At 44.4% G+C, this 22,427-nt stretch overlaps 1 protein-coding gene and 1 pseudogene across 1 annotated transcript in view; one reads left to right on the forward strand and one right to left on the reverse strand.

The window, feature by feature from the left end:
* Window positions 1-22,427, forward strand: part of adgrv1 (adhesion G protein-coupled receptor V1) — a 735,500-nt gene that overhangs the window by 539,332 nt on the left and 173,741 nt on the right. The gene's annotated exons all lie outside the window — the stretch shown is intronic.
* Window positions 10,809-10,904, reverse strand: LOC144672028 (U6 spliceosomal RNA; annotated as a pseudogene).

Raw genomic sequence — 22,427 nt, forward strand, 5'->3', positions numbered from 1 at the left:
GTTTAGCTCTCTGAGGCAGCTCAGTGCCTTCAGGGAGCTTTCAGCGCCTTCTCCCCTGCGCATGCGCAGACTTCCGCACTCGCCCTCCTCCCGCCCCCACGCGGCAGTGCTTAGCGTTTTAGTGCGCCTTTCACGCTGGCTGGCTGTTAATTGGCCAGCCAGCATGAAATCGCGATCGTGGGTGGTGGACCTTTTACCAGCCTCTCCCAGGCCTGCTGCACCCGACCAATGAAGGGAAAATCGTGCCCTATGTTTTAAAATGAGCCAATTTAACCAGGCTTTCTTGAGTTAAAGAAAGAGTCAGTTTATTAGTTACTAAAACACAGGAAAAAAAAATAAACACACAACACACATACACATTATTTGGAAATGGGAAGTGAGTCCAGAAATATAAGTTTAAAAAGAAATACTAATCAGTCTTTGGCTGGTCCATGAGGGTAGATGATGAAACGTTGCGGCCGTTAAGTTGGATGATTCCAGTAGAGATGATTTTGGCAATTGAGCAGTGGTTTGGAGATTCTTAGTTCTGCAGGTTAGCTGAAAGGAGTTGTCCTGTTTCCTTTTCGACTGTGGCTTTGCTGACGTGTGACTTGCTTCCATCAATCAGAGAGACTTTTTTACCTGCAAGTGCAGGGATGCCTAGTTGATGTTCTTCAACTGTGACCTTTACAGCACACTCTTGCACACCAGACCTGGAACACCAAAATTAGCATGCAGAACTAGGGTTCCAGTTGACTTTTTAACCCCTTTTCTTTCGTGTTCCTGGAAGGGAAAAAACATATGTTTTTCGCCCAGAAACTGCTTTCTTTCAACTTAGATCATGTCCACCATCTGGGATATAACTCAGAGGAGATGTTTTCTGCCAAAATGGTAATCAGCTTTCATTGTCTCTGCAACCACAGGAGATTACAGTTCAGTTTTTGCATTGCATCTTTTCCTTTGAAAGGTCTATATCTGAAGTAGGCCTTGACACCTTTTTAGATGCGACATTCCATTCTCTGGACTAGTTGGTCAAGTGGTTGACTCTTAAGTGCCCTCTGAGATGGCCTAGCAAACCACTCAGTTTATGAAATGCTACAAAGTCACAAAAGAGGAATGAAACCAGACGGACCACCCGGCATCAACCTAGACACTGGAAAAGACAATGGCAACTCAGCCCTGTCAACCCTGCAAAGTCCATCTTACTAATATCTGGGGGCCAGTGCCAAAATTGAGAGAGCTGTCTCACAGATTAGTCAAGCAACAGCCTGACATAGTCATCTTCAGGGAATCATACCTTACAGATAATGTCCCAGACACCACTATCACCATCACTGGGTATGACCTGTCCCACCGGCAGGACAAGTCCAGCAGAGGTGGCGACACAGTGGTGGACACTCAGGAGGGTGTTGCCCCTGGAGTCCTTAACATCAACTCGGGACCCCATGAAGTCTCATGGCATCAGGTCAAACATGGACAAGAAAACCTCTTGCTGATTACCATGTACCGCCTTCCCTCGGCTGATGAATCAGCGCTCCTCCATGTTGAATACTACTTGGAGGAAGCACTGAGGGTGGCAAGGGTGCAGCATGTACTCTGGGTGGGGAACTTCAATGTCCACCACCAAGAGTGGCTTGGTAGCACTACAACTGACTGAGTTGGCAGAGTCCTAAATGACATACCTGCTAGACTGGGTCTACGGCAGGTGGTGAGGGAACCAACGAGAGGGAAAAACATACTTGAACTCATCCTCATCAACCTGCCTGCCACAGATGCATCTGTTCATGATAGTGGTGGTGACCACTGCACAGTCATTGTGAGACGAAGTCCCGCCTTCAGGTTGAGGATACCCTCCATTGTGTTGTGTGGCACTACCACCATGCTAAATGGGAGAGGTTTCGAACAGATCTATCAACTCAAGACTGGGCATCCATGAGGCACTGTGGACATCATCAACAGCAGAATTGTACTCAAACACAATCTGTAACCTCATGGCCTGGCATATCCCCACTCTACCATTGCCATCAAGCCAAGAGATAAATCTTGGTTCAATGAAAAGTGCATGCAGGTGGGCATGCACCAGGCATACCTAAAAATGAGTTGTCAACCTGGTGAAGCTATAACACAGGACTAGTTGCGTGCCAAACAGCATAAGCAGCAATTAATAGACAGAGCTAAGCAATCCAACAACCACTGGATCAGATCTAAGTTCTGCAGTCCTGCCACATTGAGTTGTGAATGGTGGTAGACTATTAAACAACTCACCAGAGGAGGAGGCTCCACAAATATCTCCATCCTCAATGATGGGGGAGCCCAGCACATCAGTGCAAAAGGTAAGGCTGAAGCATTTGCTACAATCTTCATCCAGAAGTGCTGGGTGGATGATCCATCTTGTCCTCCTCCGGAAGTCCCCAACATCACAGATGCCAGTCTTCAGCCAATTTGATTCATTCCACATGATATCAAGAAATGGCTGAAAGCAGTGGATGGTGCAAAGGCTATGGGCCCTGACAATATTCCGGCAATAGTACTGAAGAATTGTGCTCCAGAACTTGCCGCGCCCCAAGCCAAACTGTTCTAGTACAGCTAAACACTGGCATCTACTCGGCTATCTTGTCCTGGATACAAAAAGCAGGACAAATCCAACCCAGCCAATTACCACCCCATCAGTCTACTCTCCATCATCAGTAAAGTAATGGAAGGGGTCATCAACAGTACTATCAAGCGGCACTTGCTTAGCAATAACCCGCACACTGATGCCCAAGTTGGGTTCCGCCAGGGCCACACAGCACCTGACCTCACTACAGCCTTGGTTCAAACATGGACAAAAGAGTTGAACTCCCGAGGTGAGGTGAGAGTGACTGCCCTTGACATCAAGGCAGCATTTGACCGAGTGTGGCATCAAGGAACCCTAGCAAAACTGAAGTCAATGGGAATCAGGGGGAACTCTCCACTGGTTGGATTCATATCTAGCACAAAGGAGGCTGATTGTGGTTGTTGGAGGTCAGACATCTCAGCTCCAGGACATCACTGCAGGAGTTCCTCAGGGTAGTGCCCTTGGCCCAATCATCTTCAGCTGCATTATCAATGACCCTCCTTCCATCATAAGTTCAGAAGTGGGGATATTCGCTGATGATTGCGCAATGTTCAGCACCATTTGTGATTCCTCTGGTACTGAAGCAGTCCATGCACAAATGCAACAAGACCTGGACAATATCCAGACTTGGACTGACAAGTAGCATGTAACATCCGCACCACACAAGCGTCAGGCAGTGACCATCTCCAACAAGATATAATCTAACCATCACCCCTTAACATTCAATGGCATTACCGTCACTGAATCCCCCACTATCAACATCCTGGGGGTTACCATTGACCAGAAACTGAACTGGACTAGCCATATAAATACTGTGGCTACAAGAGCAGGTCAGAGACGAGGAATCCTGCGACAAGTAACTCACTTCCTGACTCCCCAAAGCCTGTTCACCATCTACAAGGCACAAGTCAGGAATGTGATGGAATAATCCCCACTTGACTGGATGAGTGCAGCTCCCACAACAGTCAAGAAGCTTGACACCGCATCCACAAACATTCACTCCCTCCACCACCAACGCACAGTAGCAGCAGTGTGTACCATCTACCAGGCTCCTTAGACAGCACCTTCCAAACCCACGACCACTACCATCTAGAAGGACAAGGGCAGCAGTTAGATGGGAACACCACCACCTGGAAGTTCCCCTCCAAGTCACTCACCATCCTGACTTTGAAATATATCATCATTCCCACATCCCATGACTGAATAAAAAAAAGTGTATTCCACCTAGGAATTTTCCAGCAAGTGGTTACTTTACTCAGCCAACTTTTGCTTTTATGTCTTTTTTTTTAAAAAGTACATGTCTTACTTAAAAGTTCAATATGCTCTTAAGTAATTCAAGGCTATCATCCATGGTCATGACACTAGGCGATGATCATTTCCAACAAGAGAGAATCCAACCATCTCCCCTCGACATTCAATGGCATTACCATCACTGAATCCCCCATTATCAACATCCTAAGGGTTACCATTGACCAGAAACTGAACTGGACCAGCCATATAAATACTATGGCTACAAAAACAGGTCAGACACTGGGAATTCTGCAGGGAATAACTCATCTCCTGACTTTCCAAAGCCTGTCCACCAGCTACAAGGCACAAGTCAGAAGTGTGATGGAATACTCTCCACTTGGCTGGATGAATGCAGCTCCAACAACACTCAAGAAGCTCAACACCATCCAGGACAAAGCAGCCTGCTCGTTTGGCACCCCATCCAGCATCTTCAACATTCACTCCCTCCACCACCGACGTACAGTGGCAGCAGTGTGGACCATCTACAAGATGCACTGCAGCGTCTCCCCAAAGCTCCTTCGACAGCACCTTCCAAACCTGTGACCTCTACCACCTGGAAGGACAAGGGCAGCAGATGCATAGGAACACCACCATCTACAGATTCCCCTCCAAGCGGCATCCTGACTGAGGAATATTGGAGGAGGAGTAGGCAAGTCGGCTCCTCTAGCCTGTTCTGCCATTTAACCAGATCATGGCTGATCTTCTACCTTAACGCCACCTTCCCCCACTATCCCCATATCCCTTGATGTCATTGATATCTGGAAATCTATCGATCTCTGCTTTGAACATACTCAATGACTGACCCTCCACATCCTCCTGGGGTAGAAAATTCCAAAGATTCACTACCCTCTGACTGAAGAAATTCCTCCTCAGCCCGGTCCTAAATGGCCTACCCCTTATTCTGAAGCTGTGTCCCCTGGTGCTAGATGCCCCAATCAAAGGAAACATCCTTCCGGCATCTACCCTGTCGAGCCCTGTAAGAATTTTGTAAACTTCAATGTGATTAACTCTCATTCTTCCAAACTCTAGAGAATTCAGGCCTAGTCTCCTCAATCTTTCCTTATAGGACAATTCCAGCATCCCATGGATGGAACTACAACTATAAGGAACTTGCAACTATATAAGACCATAAGACATAGGAGCAGAAATTAGGCCATTTGGCCCATCGAGTCTGCTCCGCCATTCAATCATGGCTGATAAGTTTCTCAACCGCATTCTCCCGTCTTCTCCCCGTAACCTTTGATCCCCTTACCAATCAAGAACCTATCTATCTCAGTCTTAAATACACTCAATGAACTGGCCTCCGCAGCCTTCTGTGGCAATGAATTCCATAGATTCACCACTGTCTAGCTAAAGAAGTTTCTCCTCATCTCTGATTTAAAAGGTCTTCCCTTTACTATGAGGCTGTGCCCTCGGGTCCTAGTCTCTCCTACTAATGGAAACATCTTCCCCACGTCCACTCTATCCAGGCCTTTCAGTATTCTGTAAGTTTCAATCAAATCCCCCCTCATCCTTCTAAACTCCATCGAGTATAGACCTAGAGTCCTCAAACGTTCCTCATATGTTAAGCCTTTCATTCCTGGGATCATTCTCGTGAACCTCCTCTGGACCCTCTCCAGGGCCAGCACATCCTTCCTGAGATATGGGGCCCAAAATTGCTCACAATATTCTAAATGTGGTCTGACCAGAGCCTTATAAAGCCTCAGCAGCACATCCCTGCTTTTATATTCTAGTCCTCTTGAAATAAATGCCAACATTGCATTTGCCTTCCTAACTACCGACTCAACCTGCAAGTTAACCTTAAGAGAATCCTGGACTAGGATTCCCAAGTCCCTTTGCACTCCAGATTTCTGAATTCTCTCCCCATTTAGAAAATAGTTTATGCCTCTATTCTTCCTACCAAAGTGCATGACCTCACACTTCGCCACGTTGTATTTCATCTGCCACTTCTTTACCCATTCTCCTAACCTGTCCAAATCCTTCTGCAGCCTCCCCGCCTCCTCAATACTACCTGTCCCTCCACCTATCTTTGTATCATCTGCAAACTTAGCCAGGATGCCCTCAGTTCCTTCATCTAGATCATTAATGTATAAAGTGAAAAGTTGTGGCCCCAACACTGACCCCTGCGGAACTCCACTAGTCACCGGCCGCCATCCTGAGAAGGACCCCCTTATCCCCACTCTCTGCCTCCTGCCAGACAACCAATCTTCTATCCATGCTAGTACTTTGCCTCTAACACCATGGGCTCTTATCTTAGTGAGCAGCCTCTTGTGCGGCACCTTGTCAAAGGCCTTCTGGAAGTCCAAGTAGATAACATCCATTGGCTCTCCTTTGTCTCACCTACTTGTTACCTCCTCAAAGAATTCTAACAGATTTGTCAGGTATGACCTCCCCTTGATGAAACCATGCTGACTTTGCCCTATTTTACCATGCACTTCCAAGTATTCTGAAATCTCATCCTTAATAATGGACTCTAAAATCTTACCAACGACCGAGGTCAGGCTAATCGGCCTGTAATTTCCCGTCTTTTGCCTCACTCCCTTCTTAAACAGGGGGGTTACATTAGCGATTTTCCAGTCCTCTGGGACCCTCCCTGAAAGTGATTCCTGAAAGATCACCACTAACACCTCCACTATCTCTTCAGCTATCTCCTTCAGAACTCTGGGGTGTAATCCATCTGGTCCAGGTGATTTATCCACCTTCAGACCTTTCAGTTTTCCTAGCACCTTCTCCTTGGTAATGGCCACCATACTCACCTCTGCCCCCCCCGACTCTCTTGAACTTTGGGGATGTTACTCGTGTCTTCCACCGTGAAGACTGACGCAAAGTACCTATTCAGTTCCTCCGCCATTTCTTTGTTCCCCACTACTACTTCTCCAGCGTCATTTTCCAGCAGCCCATTGTCCACTTTTGCCTCTCTCTTACCCTTTATATATCTAAAAAAACTCTTGCAATCTTTTTTTTACCTTTGCGGTTCCTCAACTCTACCCACACAGATTCTACATCACCTGACCCTACGTTATTTCTTGCTATCGATTTAATTTCATTTCTTACTAACAAAGCAACCCCACCCCCTCTGCCAACCTGCCTATCTTTTCGATAGGATGTATATCCTTGGATATTTAGCTCCCAGTCCTGATCCCCTTGCAGCCATGTCGCCGTGATGCCCACCACATCATACCTGCCAATTTCAATCTGCGCCTCAAGCTCATCGCTGTTCCTTCACTGCCGCTGGGTCAAAATTCTTGAACTTCCTTCTTAACAGCACTGTGGATGTACCTACACCACATGGACTGCAGTGGTTGAAGATAGCAGCTCACCACCACCTCTCAAGGGCATTTAGGGATGGGCAATAAATGTTGGCCTAGCCCGTGAAAGAATTTTTAAAATCCTAAAACCCCAGAGCCACCTCTTTCTCTCCTCTTCCTTATTCTTTTCCAGGTCCAATTCGCTTCAACCATGACTCCTTGTGTTTGCTCCAGCCACTGTGCATCTTCTCTTTAAGAGGTACAGGATGGCTTTAATGGGTGCTAGTTAATCATGATATTGGCCCTCTTTTTATGTGTCCAGCTACCAACCAGCATAGTTAGAGCTAACTGGACACAAGAGATTATTCAATAAGAATTCACAGTAAAATTGGCATGCTGCTTGCATTGCAATTAAAGGGCAGGAGTTAATGGCGCATCATGATCCTCACTCCAGTTTTCAGAGGCTATCCAGTTTAGCCCCTAATGTGCCTTACCTGGCTGCTGCCTGCATCTTGGTCTCAGCTTCTTGCTGAATTGCAATGGAAATTTGTTTGACCTCATATGTTTTCTGTAAACAACACACATCATGCCATAGGCTATATTTTGTTATGATCTACTGCAAAGAGTACACAGAGTGCCCATCTATTCACATTTTGACCTTGATAAAAATCAAAGGTGAAAATTACATGACTGAAAGAGCGCATATAAACCAAGGACAGGAAAGAATCATACAAATAAGTTTTCAGCCAAATTTATAGTAACTGGAAGATCACTGGGGATAAAACAGTTTCATTTACTTTTGTTGCCAATATGAACATTGTAGATTTTGGCTCCAGTTATTTTATTTCCCCTTATGTTACTTATTAACATTAGGGACCTTGTTGGTGACTGAAAATCTGATGATGTGGTTTCAATGATTATTATGTTCTTTCAACCACATTGCAAAAAAAAACACGTGAACAGGTTCTGCTGAGCTCGATTTAGAATTGCATTTTGAGGATCTTTTTTCAAATGTAACCTGTTTATATCCATGCAAAGCAGATTGCACTTTGGTTTTAATTAAATGAATTGACATCCCAGTAACCTAGGCTGGGATTTTCTAGTCCTGCCCGCTGCTGGGACCTTCTGGGGTCCCGCCGAAAGTCAATGTACTTTTGGCTGGCCTGCTGCAACCCCTGCGGCTGGTCCCACCATGGCGGGACCAAAAAATCCCGGCCCTAGTTTTGACAAGGTAAACAAGATTCTTAGACATAGAATGAGTAAAACCTAAATGGGCGTACCATTGGCTAACTATTTATCTAAAAAGTAACTATGGAATAAACGTTTAATTGATCATATTTGCCTTGAATAGCCTCGGGATGCTACTCTGGTGGTTACACTGGAGTTCGAAAATTAGAGCCCCTAATTTTTATGACAGGTAGAGTTACAAGTGCCATTATGTGTGTCTGTTTGACATGTTTCTGCATCATACAGCTGACATTTCTTTAGGCCTCCAGGCCATTTCCTTGACCTAGTGCTGTCCACTTTAATTTATGAGGAGGCCATTACCCTGAAGCTGATTTTGGACAGTGCTAGCTGTCCAAAACACGTCAGAATTCCTGCTGTAGGGCCCTCGTCTCCCAGTTCTGCCTCCCTTGACTCATTTGTAAAAAGTGGGCAGAGATTCCACCCTTTGGAAACTCCAAGAACAGTCACAGCCCAATAACCAGTCTTCCATTTTCAGTGGAGTTCCACTAGTCTCTAATCAGCGTTATGGCAAGAGGCTGGTGGAACCCTATGGGAGTCTCAGTCCCATTTTGTCCAATGGATTGGAACTGGAGTAAGCTCCCTACATAAACAATGGAATGATGCAGGAAGAAAGAATCTACTGCACAGCATACCCACCTAATATTAATGTAAGTGGAAATGGTCTCGTACCTTCAAGAAAATAAATGATAACCATGGAAATAATTTGCCAGCAGCTGGAAATACATTACTGCTGCTTACTATTAGGTTATCTATACTTCTACCTATGTGTATTATATCCTATAATATTACATGATGCACCAGTTCTTGAAATGCTTTCCAAGGATTTCCTCAGAGTGTCAGCTTGATGACTTAGTTCAGAATGCACAACTTGGCTCAGCCATTGTGTCGGTCTATGTGTTACTGTGCACAACACCTTTTTACGCACTGATGAAAGGTTTGTACAGAACTTTAATAAAGCAGGAAAAAGCTTAGGTGCTTTATTAAGTTCCATGAAACCCAATTGTTTAGGCAGTGCAGTGCTAGGGGAGTTGGAGCCTCATGTTATGAAGCAGTGAAGTGTGAGGGCAGTCTCACATAGCTCCAATTTCAGTTTGGTAGAAGTGGAGGCCTCAGAGCAGATCACCTGATTGTCTGCTAGGAATGATACATGTAGGTTACTCCTCCAAGGTAACACTACTGACCTGCCTGTACAATACTATCAAATACTATCAACAACACAATAAGAAATCATTTTCATTTTCTAATGACTATCCTCAACAGAAGCTCTCAATGAGCAATAATTTCCAAAAAAATTTGCAGTACAATTATTCTTGTACATTTATTATATATATCATTTGGCAGGAATATAAGATTTTTCTGAAGCTTAAAATAATGACTAGAAGAGCAAAATTAGGTCAGAACTAGTCTTGTACAGCGACTAATCAGCAGTAACTTTTAGTCAGTTGTAATGGAAAGAAATATTTAAAATTTATATACACTTCATGCATTCATTGAGATCATTCACATTTTTGTAATATCAAAGATTTAGACATTAATCTCTTTCAAATACTATCAACAACACAATAAGAAATCATTTTCATTTTCTAATGACTATCTTTCATAACCTATTGGATCCAAGTTTATCCAATAGAAATCAAAAGCTGGATTTAGTCAGCCTAACAGAGTTCTCACCTACCGATTGGAGAACCAGTGTAAACTTCCATCAGTCCTATGGGGAGGTCAGATAGTTTTAGGTGTCCTACAGGGACTTGAGTGGACACTGTCGAACCTCCCCAGGATTCAGGACCCCAGCAGCGAAGAGCTGCCAGCCAATCAGAGGCCAGCAGCACTCCATTGCTCGCCAATGCCATCAGGAGGTTTTTTTATTTATTCATTCACAGGATGTGGGCTTCGCTGGCTGGGCCAGCATTTATTGCCCATCCCTAGTTGCCCTTCAGAAGGTGGTAGTGAGCTGCCTTCTTGAACCGCTGCAGTCCATGTGATGTAGGTACACCCACAGTGCTGTTAGGAAGTTCCAGGATTTTGACCCAGCAACAATGAAGGAACAGTGATATATTTCCAAGTCAGGATGGTGAGTGACTTGGAGGGGAATTTCCAGGTGGTGGTGTTCCCATCTATCTGCTGATGGCAGCTACTGGCAATGCACCGACTGAAGCCCAGGGTCACCGAGGGTCTCCAGGCCAAAGGTCAGTGAGGGCAGGATAGGGATCGCAGGGTGGGGGGGGGTCTTGGGAGAGGAGGGGACAAGCAAGGCTGGAGACAAGTGCAGAGGTCTGGCTTTTAATGGCGACCCTCTTCCCGGCACCGGATCCCTGCCTGAAAGCAAAGGACCATCCTTTTTGCTGGCCGGCCTTAGGGAGGCACGGGAAAGACGTGTAGTTCCTGTTTAATTCGTGAGCCACCACTGAATTGTGGGTGTTTTGCAGAAGATGAAATGTTTTGGAATGTAAAATATGGAACGCTTCATGAATTTGCATGCCATCCTTGTGCTAACCTTCTCTGTATCGTTCCAGTTTTAGCATATGTGCTGCCAAAGCGAGCATGGGCTCAGGGATAATGGGTGTCAATTGGCTCATTAATGAGCCTAATTGACATCCTGCCACCACCAGCCAGGAATCCCACGTCAGCCCCTTACACCCTCCGACTAAATCAGGGGAGGTTTTCCGCTACAAAAACAGAATTACCTGGAAAAACTCAGCAGGTCTGGCAGCATCGGTGGAGAAGAAATCAGTCAACGTTTCGAGTCTTCATGACCCTTCGGCAGAACTGAAGCATAGTTAGGAGAAAGATGAAATATAAGCTGGTTTAAGGTGGGGGGGTGGGGGGAGAGAGAGAAGTTGAGGGTGTGGTGATTGTGGAGATAAGCAAGCAGTGATAGGAGCAGATAATCAAAAGATGTTACAGACAAAAGGATCAAAGAGGTGTTGAAGGTGGTGATATTGTCTAAGAAAGGTGCTAATTAAGAATGGAAGACAGGACACTCAAGGTACAGCTCTAGTGGGGGTGGGGTGGAAAGACTAACAAAGTTTTAGTTTTAGATTTAGAAATAATGGAAATAGGTGGGAAAAGAAGAATCTATATAAATTATTAGAAAAAAAGGGAGGGGGGAGAAACGGGGTGGGGATGGGGGGAGGGGGGGTGGAGTTTAAGATCTAAAGTTGTTGAATTCAATATTCAGCCCGGAAGGCTGTAAAGTGCCTAGTCGGAAGATGAGGTGCTGTTCCTCCAGTTTGCGTTGGGCTTCACTAGAACAATGCAGCAAGCCAAGGACAGTCATGTGGGCAAGAGAACAGGGTGGAGTGTTAAAATGGCAAGCGACAGGGAGGTTTGGGTCATTCTTGCGGACAGACCGCAGGTGTTCTGCAAAGTGGTCACCCAGTTTGCGTTTGGTCTCTCCAATGTAGAGGAGACCGCATTGGGAGCAACGAATGCAGTAGACTAAGTTAGGGGAAATGCAAGTGAAATGCTGCTTCACTTGAAAGGAGTGTTTGAGCCCTTGGACGGTGAGGAGAGAGGAAGTGAAGGGGCAGGTGTTGCATCTTCTGCGTGGGCATGGGGAGGTGCCATAGGTGGGGGTTGAGGAGTAGGGGGTGATGGAGGAGTGGACCAGGGTGTCACGGAGGGAATGATCCCTACGGAATGCCGTCAGGGGGAGTGAAGGGAAGATGTGTTTGGTGGTGGCATCATGCTGGAGTTGGTGGAAATGGCGGAGGATGATCCTTTGAATGCGGAGGCTGGTGGGGTGATAAGTGAGGACAAGGGGGACCCTATCATGTTTCTGGGAAGGAGGAGAAGGCGTGAGGGAGGATGCGCGGGATATGGGCCGGACACGGTTGAGGGCCCTGTCAACCACTGTGGGTGGAAAACCTCGGTTAAGGAAGAAGGAGGACATGTCAGAGGAGCTGTTTTTGAAGGTAGCGTCATCAGAACAGATGCGACGGAGGCGAAGGAACTGAGAAAATGTGATGGAGTCCTTACAGGAAGCAGGGCGTGAGGAGCTGTAGTCGAGGTAGCTGTGGGAGTCGGTAGGCTTGTAATGGATATTGGTGGACAGTCTATCATCAGAAATTGAGACAGAGAGGTCATGGAAGGGAAGAGAAGTGTCAGAGATGGACCATGTGAAAATGATGGAGGGGTGGAGATTGGAAGCAAAATTAATAAATTTTTCCAGGTCCCGACGAGAGCATGAAGCAGCACCGAAGTAATCATCGATGTACCGGAGAAAGAGTTGTGGGAGGGGGCTGGAGTAGGACTGGAACAAGGAATGTTCCACATACCCCATAAAGAGACAGGCATAGCTGGGGCCCATGCGGGTACCCATAGCCACACCTTTTATTTGGAGGAAGTGAGAGGAGTTGAAGGAGAAATTGTTCAGTGTGAGAACAAGTTCAGCCAGACGGAGGAGAGTAGTGGTGGATGGGGATTGTTCGGGCCTCTGTTCAAGGAAGAAGCTAAGGGCCCTCAGACCATTCTGGTGGGGGATGGAGGTGTAGAGGTTTTCCGCTGCTGGACTGATGTGGAGCCTCTCCCGTGATTGTGGACCTGGCCACTATGGTTCCTGCTATGACAAGAGGCATTAAATCTAGCCAATCCAGCCAATTCCTATCTCATCACTCTACTTTCAATCATCAGCAAAATGATGGAAGGTGTCATCAACATTGCCATTAAGTGGCACTTACTAAGCAACAACTTGCTCACCAATGCACAGGTTGGGTTCCGGCAGGGCCACTTGGCTCCACCCCTCATTACAGTCTTAATTCAAACATAGACCAAAGAGCTGAATTGCAGAGGTGAATTGAGAGTGGCTGCCCTTGAGATCAAGGCAGCAATTGACCAAGTCTGGTATTAAGGAACTCTAGCAAAACTAAAGTAATTGAGTTTCAAAGAAGCATCATATTGGAGTCGAAACGTTAACTCTGTTTCTGTCTCCACAGATGCTGCCAGATCTGCTGAGTTTTTCCAGCATTTTCTGTTTTTATTTCAGATTTCTAGCATCCATAATATTTTGCTTTTATTGAAGTCATTGATATTGAATACATTACATTTGCAAGCAGGACCTAAACAATTCACTTGAGTCTGTGACTTATCTAATGCCACAATGTCTTTACCAAATGTCAGGGACATCATTGCCATGTGTCACCATAACCTGCCTATGTGACACAGTATTGTACCTGTATTCCTGAAGAAATGAATAGTTATTAAAAATAGGTTGAGAATAGATACGAATAAATAGAAAAGCATATGTATTAATGGTCCAGACTGAAGTATTCAAAGCTGTATTGTTCCTTAGTACAAGTTCATCAAAAACCAGGACCAGTATTACAGACAATTTGTTCTTTTAACATGAATTTGCATTCTGGCAAGAAATCTGGTCAGCAAACTTGGGAATTTAATTATTGCAGGTGAGCAAGTAACAATTGGTGCAATTGACATCCTCAGATGTTTAGGTCTTGGAAAATTGCTTTTAACTTTGTTCCAAATTTCACGTGTGAAGCAGGTGTTTCTCAGAACTTGAGAAACTGACCAGGGGAATGAAGGTGAGTTTGAGCAGCAGTTCAGATGGGTATTTAAACTTCTTATTGTACCATCTACATAAAACCTCAACTTTGCAGCAAACATTTGGCAGAGAGTTCTTCTGTCAGTACGTTTTTTTCAACTTTCGAGGCTTGTGAACTAGCAAGATCAGGAAGGGAGGCACATTGGATGTATCTAACAGCGCATTAAAAGAGGAAGCCCATCACCATCCATAGCAATAATGACATGCTGTGGTGGAATCAAATTGCACATCAGTGAGTTGCACATGGAAGAGATGCAGAGCATCTGTGTCATTAACGCCAAGGCAGTATTTGACTGAGTGTGGCATTAAGGAACCCTAGCAAATTGAAGTCAATGGGAATCAGGTGGAAACCTTTCTGCTAGTTGGGGTCATACCTAGTACAAAAGAAAATGGTTGTGATTGTTGGAGGTGAATCATCTCAGTCCCAGAAAGTTCTGCAGAAGTTCCTCAGTGTCCTAGGCCCAATTATCTTCAGCTGCTTCTTTGATGACATTCCCTCAATCATAAGGTCAGAAGGGGGGATGTTCACTGATGATTGCACAGTGTTTAGTTCCATTCCCAAATCCTTTGAGTTGTCCATTCTGACATGCAGCAAGACCGAGACAACATCCAGGCTTGGGATGATGAATGAAAAGTAACATTTGTGCCATGCAAATGCCAGGCAATAATCATCTCCAACAGGGGAGAATCTAAACATCTCCCCTTGACGTTCAATAGCATTACCATTGCTGAGTTCTGTGGATCACCATTGACCTGAAACTTAACTGGACCAGTCACATAAATGCTGTGATGACAAGAGCAGGCCAGAGCTTTGGAATTATACACCCCGTATCACACTGCCTGACTCCCCAAAGCCTGCCCACCATCTACAAGGCAAGTCAGGAATGTGATGGAATACGGATGAATGCAGCTCCAATTACACTCATGAAGCTCAACACTATTCAGAACAAAGCAGCCTGCTTTATTGGCACCTCATCTGCCACCTTAAACATACACTGCCTCCATCACTCGCACATCCTGAATGTTTACCATCTACAAGTTGTATTGATGTATGGCATCAACTTACCAAGGCTCCTTCAACAGCACCTTCCAAACCCATGACCTCTATCATTCAGAAGAACAAGTGCAGAAGGGGCATGAGAACACCACCACCTGCAGGCTCACCTCTAAGTCACAGACCAGCATGACTTCAAACTATGTCTTCATTCCTTCATTGCCTCTGGGTCAAAATCCTGGAACTCCCTTCTTGAACCGCTGCAGTCCATCTGCAGTTAGATAGGCGGCTCAACACCACCTTCTCAAGGACTGTTAGGGAACAGTAATAAATACTGGTCTTACCAATGACTCCCACATCCCATGAATGAATAAAACAAAGTAAATATGAAAACATTGTCTGATATGCATCACTTTGAATGACATTTACATGGGGTGTGATCATTGTATAAAATAGTAACTCTCTTTATTGGGTATTCATAGTTTATGACTAATCGCTGTCAACTTGCCCTTGATAAATATTTGTCCATACTAAAATGATATTTTGAAACACGTTACCTAAAGTAGTATTAACAAACTTTTATGAATTATGTCGTACAATTTTCAATACATGTTACTAAAGGGTCAGTTCAGTAATGTTAGTCGAGGTTAAACTTATAAACCTGAAATTGCTGTTTACAGTGTCCATTTCCAGCATGCTATTCGGACAAGTAAGGCCCCAATATGGCGAGCAGGAGGCGCGCATACACTTCTGGCTAGAAAGAGTGCAACTGCCATATTAATTTTTAAAAATCATATGCATCCTATTTCCGACCTAAAAGAGGTGTTAGGCCTTTTACTTATGCAATATTTGTTTAAAATGATCTCACCAAGATTGGAAACCAAGCCTAGGAATTGCTTGTTAAGCCCATTCATGATGTTGAGTGACTCATCTCAATGGAAAACCATGAGTGCTCCATTTAAGCACACATTAAAGGAATCAATCGCTGCCACTCACACTCACATTACAGCCGCTCATGTCCACAGCCAGCGACATTCCAGCCACCCCTGATATCATCCACAAGCCCAATCTCCCTTCTCCTACTCCAATGAGTCTATGACCCCCAATTCTTGGAACTAAGATCCTTGGACTCCAGTACTCGGGCAACTGCTCCCTGGCTACCCATCTATGGATCCCCAAACCCAGTCCCATATTTTTTAGGCCCGCAATTCGAGACTTGATCCAAGGTCTGATCCTGGAACTGATTTCCAGAACCATTTACCTGAGGACAAATGCAATGTTATTTTCTACTACATTTTGCTGCCAGCCTTTGAAGTCAAGTTGACTCCATTAAAATGAGGCGCAAATTCCAGTGTCTGGGAAGCTTTGGGCCTCCTCATTCAAGGGCAGGGAATGCACGTCACTCCCCTATACCCCTGTCTGAATTTCTGGACTAATTATAAATTTATTTTAAAAAGCAACAAATTACAAGCTGTATAATGTTACATTTCAAAATCAGCAGAACATTGTTCAGGTTTGTAATTTTTTTTTCCTTTCATGTATATGCGTTTTAAAGTTATAATTATTGAAGAATCTCAGAAGGTCAGTGGGAGGCAGTCATCACACACTTTATTTTCAATCGAATAAAAGAGAAATTTCAAACCATCTATTAACCCTTTGTTCTTTCAAAGACCTCTCAGCTTTCAGCGTTGCTTCACTTTCATGTAATGCGCCAAAGAAGATCTTTCAGTAAATTTGTTCCAAAGGATACTTTGAAGGAATAACATTGCCCAATCACAGCACACTTCTCAGTTCATACTTTGGTTGAATAATTTCCCTTAATTTGTGTTTAATTACGATTTTGAAGCACAGACATGACTGGGTCATTCAAAAGAGGTAGAGTATTTTCTTCTTCACCATCTGAGCAGTAATATGGAAAAGTGGATTGCCCCACCCAGTGTAAAACTTGCAATATTCTCATCCGGTTGAAATCAATGGAATGGAAATTAGGCTGGTTCTGCCTAAATTAGGCTGGTGATCCATTCCTCCAGATTAGTGCACTTGGTGCTGAAGATGAAAATAATCCCTGTAATTCTACAAATTCATGCTCCCAGCGCACAGCTTCAATTGGGAGGTTATATTGAGAAACCAAACATGAGAGTAAGGCCTGGAAGATTTTCCATTTGTTAATTCCATAAGAGCACAAGTTTGCAAAATTTACTCTAAATTACAAAAGCAATTTTGTGTGTGCCAATTCTTCATCTTAAAATGACCCTATTTGAAGGTGGCCAATGACTTATAATGTGCACCGTTCCATAGTGCACCTGTTTTCTAAGCAATCTCAGTTCTGGGAAATGCTGAATTCTCCTGAAAGCAGTTTTTTTTTTAATTGAGTGGGTCCACAGAGAACACTGTGGACCACATCTGTTGTCTTAGCACACGTCAAAACATTTTCATTTACTACATAAATTATGAAAACAATGATATGAAGTTCAGCCAAACAGCTGGATGTGATTTTTGTCATAATATCATAGTGATCTAACAGCATTTTTGCAGTGCGATGACATGATTTATTTTTAAAAAATCATTGCATCTGAATATTTAGCAAAGGTTTTCCAAACAACTTTCTTCTGGAGTTTCTGTGGGAGTTCTTCCAGTCTCCTAGCATAACTTTGGTAGAAGATTGGTTGAACCCCAGGGAACATAGTGTAGCAGCCGTTTCTACCAGGCTTGTCAAAATCATGGCAGAAATCAGGGAACCCCAACAGAAATTCATGTTTAATGATTTGCCTCTTTAAGTCCTGACCTGATTTTATTGCCTTTACTGCAAAAACTGGAATATGTTTGCGATTTTCCATTAATTTCTTATAAAGTATAATATCATAAGTACACTGAATCTTTTAAAAATTAGGTAATTGATACAGTGACCAAATTATCTTAAGTGAATATTGCATCTTTGGTGAATTGTATGTGATCTTTTTTACACTGTTTATGCTGTTCAGTACTGGCTGTGAGCACAAGCTGATACAGAAAGGATGCTTTAATCTAGGGTTCTGCTCAAACTAGAGATATCCAGTTCAGACCGGTACCAGGCATGGGGGAGGGGAGGTTTGGAGCACATAGCTCAACTTCAACAAGCATTTTGCATTCCAATATTCAGTGTTATGTTGTGAAGGAACAATAAGAATATACTGTAATCAAGACAAATTTTGTACCTGAGAAATGGGTAGCCCACAGTTGAAAATCAGCTGGATGTGGGGAGGGAAGTGGGGTCACCTTGACCGCCTCATTGATGCCCATAGCCTCCATGATGACATATTCAAACAGCTCTGTAAGTTATCGACCTGGCTATCTGAAACATGTGTAAAGCTGTTTTACTGTGGAAATCAGAACTCTAACTCATAGGACTTTGATACATTTTTAAATTTGGCTTACCAGTGAGCTGCGGGAGACAAAAGGTGCTCCTCTGTCTACCACCTGCATGGAGCTGGTTGGCAGGTAGCTGTTTGGAGGTGAGCAGGTCCCAGGGGTAAGGATGAGAACAGGCTGCAAGATCTTTGTGGTGCCAGGAATAACATGAATACTCCTCCTGACGCCACATAAATCCTTAGAAAAACTTACCGTGCCGTACGTGCATGGCTTCCAGTGGTCCTTTTCAGGATCGCTCGTTAGACGCTGAATACCTCGTACAATTAGGACTTGCATGCATGGTTCCTACTCAGTTCATTTGTACACTAAAGTTATAATCAGGGTCCTGTGTTTTCAGCGATACTACTGGGTATGCATCCAAATTAATTAAAAATTAAATTAGGCGGGCAAATAGACAGCCAAACTGTCCGCCAGATTTTCCTTTGCAGCTCATCATTTTTTTAGCAAAAAAAGCTGACTAGCAGTTAAAAATCCCCCGCTAAGCTCATGAAATTCACTATTCAATATCCTTTAACAACAGTCAACAAACAAAAAGACATACTCCCATATATTGACTTGTTACAGTAATGCATTGCTGCTGAAGAATTTGGAAGTGATACTAAATTCCCTTTTTGTTCATATTAAGACACAAATTGGGCAGAATTTAATAGTTGCAGCAGTGCTACTTAACCACATGTTGGAGAGCTGGTGGCAACCCTGCCACAACCATTTCTGGGAGCTCAGACTGGTCACATCCTAATCAGGCAGTCTGCAGGTTGGCACCGCAGTCATGCAGAGGAATTTTCTGCCTTCAAGAGCTGCCCTTCAATCAGAGGCTGGCAGCTCTCCAGTACCAGCAGTGCCACTGGGACTGGTGGCCACTGCCAGTACTACAGCAAACCCCAGGATAAAGGTCATCACTGGAGCCCTGGAATGCAGGTAAGTAGAGCGAAATCGCCAAAGCCAGCCAGGGAGGCCACAGAGTTGGTGGCAGGGGTGATGGGAGCAGGAGGGGGATTTGCGCGGAAGAAGTGTGGGTGTAAAGGGCAGGGGGGTGTCTTCCTGCGGCTGCCCGTCAAGTCCCTCCGTTAGACACACGGTGCCCGAGAAGGAGGGACCCCCACCACCAGGGGTCAAGCATGTCTGCCAGGGTGTAAAGTGGCCACTTAAGGGCCTCAACCGGTCTCCGGGTAGGAAGGCTGTTCTCAACACTTCCCACCCTGGACTTAATTGGGGAGATAATAAAGGCAAAATACTGCGGATGCTGGAAATCTGAAACAAAAACAAAAAATGCTGGAAAAACTCAGTAGGTCTGACAGCATCTGTGGAGAGAGAGAGACAGATAATGTTTCGAGTCCGTATGAGTCGTAAGAGTGCACAGATGCTGTCAGACCTGCTGAGTTTTTCCAACAGTTTTTGTTTTCGTTCTTAATTGGGGGAGTTGGGAATGTGACATGTTCTCCACCCCAATCCCTCTCCCCCCCAACCCCTCCACCACCCCCCGACCTTCCAGCCTGCTCCCAGGGGAGCATATAATTCCACCCATTGTAGCTAAACGTTCATTCAATTGTTAATTCTTTTTACTTTAGGAACCCTTGTATATGCTCGAAGCTACTTTTCTTCCATATCCTGGGGCATTTCAGGAAACCAGGGATATGATTTTATTATATTGTAAATCATAAACTTCACCCCAGCTGTCAGGATGTTGGACTTGGGTGGTTTTTCTGGTATATCGTGACACAGGCTTGTTTCAAAAGACAGGAGTCTTGGTGCTAATGAAATTTGCTGTGACCTTCGTAGGAGGCTCTAAGAACTGTCAGCTGCTTAATTGATGCAGTTATTTTAACCCCTCCCTGACAAAACACATCAGCACATTCTTACATTTTTCACATTTTATGGATGATTGCCTTTATCTGACTTGCTGATTTGTTGTCCCATCAAGGAGCAAAGGCGTTTTCTATTCTTAATGGTTATATTTGTTTCCTTGGCTTTCAGCAGGTAATTAAAGAATATTAAAATGGCAGTTTCAGCTCTTAATAGAAATACATCCTGCTCCACTGATCTGTACTAACAAGGACCATAAAACGGGCTAAAGCACAAATTGGGTTCCAACTGTTTCTAACTTACAATATTCTAGAACCGCTCTTTGCATATTGAAAGGAATTTACAGCCTGAAACAGGCAGGCTCTTTGGCATCCATTAGTCGGCCCAATTTAAAATGGTGTCAGCCACATTCTCAGCGTTAATAGGACAATAATACTGCTGACCGTATTTGGAAACTATAACCGTCACATTAATGCCAGCAGCAGCAAGTGAAACTCGCCCCATTGTGTTTCATTCTGCTTTATACACAGGAAAAAATTTTAAAAATTAACTGCAGGCCTCCTCCCAGGTATTACCCAGCATCAAAAATGCCAGTCTTTAGCCAATTTGATTTATTCCACAAACGGCTGAGTGCATCGAACACAGCAAAGGTTATGGACCCTGGCAACATCCCGGCTTTGTGCCCCGTTTATGCTCCAGAACTAGCCGTGTCCCTAGTCAAGCTGTTTCAGTACAGCTACAACACTGGAATCTACCCAACAATGTGGAAAATTGCCCAGGTATGTCCTGTCCATAAAAAGTAGCACAAATCCAACCCAGACAATTATCATCCTATCAGTTTACTTTTGATCATCAGCAAAACGATTGAAGTACTATCAAGTGGCATTTATTTCAGCGATAACCTGTTCATCGATGCTCAGTTTAGGTTCTGTCAGGACCACTCACCTGCAGACCTCATTACAACCTTGATTCAAAGTTGGACCAAAAAGCCGAATTCCAGGTATGAACTGAGACTGATTACCCTTGACATCAAGAATGCATTTGACCAAGTGTGGCATGAAGGGGCCTTAACAAAATTGAAGTCAATTGGAATCAGGAGAAAGCTCTCCACTGGTTGGAGTCATACCCAGCACAAAGGAAAGTGTTTGTGGTTGCTGGAGACCAATCACTTCAGCCTCAGGACATCACGGCAGGGGTTCTTCAGGGCTGTGTCCTAGAGCTAATCATCTTTAGCTGCTTCAACAATGACCACCTGTTCATCATAAGGTCAGATACCCGAATGTGTGCTAAGGATTTCACAGTGTTCAATTCCATTTGCAACTTCTCAGATAATGAAGTGGTTTGTGACTAAATACAGCAAGGTGTGGGTAATATTCAGGCTTGGGCTGATAAGTGATTAGTAGTATTTGCATCAGACGAGTTCCAGGCAATGACCATCTCCAACAAGAGAGATTCTAACCAACTGCCTTTGACATTCAGTAGCATTGCCCACGCTGAATCCCCATCAACACCCTGGGATTACCATTGACCAGAAACTGAACTGGACCAGCCATATACATACTGTGGCTACAAGAGCAAGGGGTTGGGAATTTTGTGGCAAGTAACTCACCTCCTGACTGCCTAAAATCCTTCCCACCATCTACAAAGCATGAGTCTGGAATGTGATGGAATACTCTCCACTTGCCTGGACAAGTGCAGCTTCAACAACACTCAAGAAACTCAACACCATCCCTGACAAAGCAGCCAACTTGACTGGCACCCCATCCACCACCATAAACATTTGCTCCCTCCACCACAGACACACAGTGGTAGCAGTGTGTGCTATATGTGCAAGATGCTGTGCAGCTACATTCCAAGGCTCCTTCAACAGCACCTTCTAAAACCACGATCTCTACGCCTAGATGAACAAGGGCAACAGGCACTTGGGAACACCACTATCTGCAAGTTCTCCTGCAACATATCACACCTTCCCAATTTGAATTACTGTCTCTGGGTCAAAATCCTGGAACTCCTTCCCAAACTGCGCTATGGGTTCCTACACCAAGGGAGTGCAGTAGTTCAAAGAGGCTACTCACCACCACCTTCTCAAGGGCAATTAGGGATAAGCGTTAAATGCTGATTTGCTAGCGATTCCTGCATCCCAAGGATGAATGGGGAAAAAAATGCCAGTTAGGCCACTAATTCAGTTTTACAGCCCAGACTTTACAGCACTATTGATGGAGAAACTGTCAGCATTCACTGTCATTACACATCTGAAACTGACAGCAACTTCTGAAGTTCGCACATGCAGAAGTTAAATACAGA

Source organism: Cetorhinus maximus, chromosome 2 (assembly GCF_964194155.1).
Source record: "Cetorhinus maximus chromosome 2, sCetMax3.hap1.1, whole genome shotgun sequence".
Lineage (NCBI taxonomy): Eukaryota > Metazoa > Chordata > Chondrichthyes > Lamniformes > Cetorhinidae > Cetorhinus > Cetorhinus maximus.